The 1794-nt window shown below is 39.9% G+C and overlaps 1 long non-coding RNA gene across 1 annotated transcript in view; it reads left to right on the plus strand.

The window, feature by feature from the left end:
- The first annotated feature begins 1238 nt into the window (after positions 1 to 1238).
- The window catches only part of LOC138059010 (uncharacterized), a 10867-nt gene continuing 10311 nt past the window's right edge, over positions 1239 to 1794 (plus strand). Inside the window, exon 1 of the long non-coding RNA XR_011134133.1 lies at positions 1239 to 1377. This is a non-coding gene — a long non-coding RNA (uncharacterized lncRNA). The remainder of the gene's footprint in view (positions 1378 to 1794) is intronic.

Raw genomic sequence — 1794 nt, forward strand, 5'->3', positions numbered from 1 at the left:
AAAAGGACTGTAATGCAGTCAATCTTTCATTAATTCGAGATTGCGTAATCGCTAAATATCCGTGATCACGAAAATCTCTCATTTCATACATAGAGACGTGGTGTTCACTTCCTCTTCTAATGAACGAAACCGTTTTTACCTTCAAATGAATGAAGGGGGTAGTTTCTAAGGAAACTGTGGTGCTGCGTCGGTGGGGAAGTAGTGTACAAAAATTTGGTTTTATCAACAGAGTTGATAATGTAAATTGGCCACCATACAGAGATTCTAAAAGCTGACGTTTCGAGCGTTAGCCCTTCGTCAGAGTGAATCCAAACCTTCAGTTTTTTAATTACGCAAACCAATCACATCTTTGACTAAGTTCCCTCGTTGATAATAAGATTGGATTCATCTCCGTCCGAGCCACTCTGACGAGTGACGGAGACAGTCAGTTCCCCGGGGTCAGTTCCCTAGGAATCGTTGAAAATGTATGCTTTTTATGTTGTCTTTCAGCTGGCAAGGCGGTTCCCACAGAAAAGTGAGCTTGATTAGCGAATTTCCGGATTTGACAACTTATTTCCGCTACAAGGCCGAGAGCTAAATATTCTTGAACTTCCTCATAAAAATATGTGCTTGGAAACTCCGCGTCGCAAACTTTTCTTATAAACTGCCTGTTCCGTTGCGTATTTAATAAGCAGCGGACATTTCAGGTGATTTACGATTTGTTGTGACTTATTGTGTGGTTCGTCAATTTAGGTCTGAAGCGCATAGATAGACAGCTGACGTTTGAATGCAACTTTGTCTGTAGTATGATTTCGAATGAGTTACAGTAATTATTTGGCGTGCAGCCTTTTCGCATAAAACAATAAAAACAAAAATGCATCGGTTTAGATTAAAACCTTTGTATTTGAAATGAATGCTCTGATATGAAGTACCGAATTATACGCTCACATGATAACTCGATCACTTAGGATAGTTCGGGTTAGTGTAGTACTCAGAGAAGGATTGTTGTTGTTACATTACTACAAACTGAGCAAAAGCTATCTTCGGAATCAAGTGAGTCTGCTATTTCTAACGAATCATCCACGCGAATACAAGGATATTTGCGCACGTCTGCTTGCACTCTTCGGCTGCCTCACCTTTCACCTTGTTTATTTTCTTCTGAAATTATAATTTGACTTATTATTTCTTTTAAGGACCTTCATTTGGAAGGTGTTAAGCGAAAAGCTATCAAAGAAGGGACACACATTCTACGCTCAGTACAGGAACGAAGAAATTCATCTGACATCATGGTATTTTGTAAAGTGCTCTCCATTGTAATTCTTCTACATCTCACTCGATTTTCTTCGGGTCTCCCTTCAGTGCTGTCGAAAATGCGAAATGATTTCGAAGACGGTGAAGGTTAGTACATATTCTCATTTTCCGCTCTTGTATTTTCATATAATGATTTACAGAATGTTTGCATGAGTTCACTGGCTTCGGGCTGACGTAAAATCTGGGAAGCCGTCATGCCCCTGACAGTGAACTGTTGCGAACTTTCTCGGTTGTTCGGCCCAGTATTTGGGCGAAAAGAAAAGAAAAAAAATGTAACCTATTTAAAATGACTGCTTGAAGCATAAAAGATACAAACGGGCACAACATTTTGGTGTTACGCTTCACCCGGGTAACAGAACAAAAAAAGAAATGTTGGAACTTGTTGAGCCAAAAGTTTGACCTGATTCAAACTACACGCAACAACATCCAACAAGTCCCAAACAAGTGCCAACATGCCATGCAAACAGACCCAAAATGTTGGGCCCAACAGTGTTGGATGTTTTT

The sequence above is a fragment of the Montipora capricornis genome, chromosome 8 (genome assembly GCF_036669925.1).
Source record: "Montipora capricornis isolate CH-2021 chromosome 8, ASM3666992v2, whole genome shotgun sequence".
NCBI lineage: Eukaryota > Metazoa > Cnidaria > Anthozoa > Scleractinia > Acroporidae > Montipora > Montipora capricornis.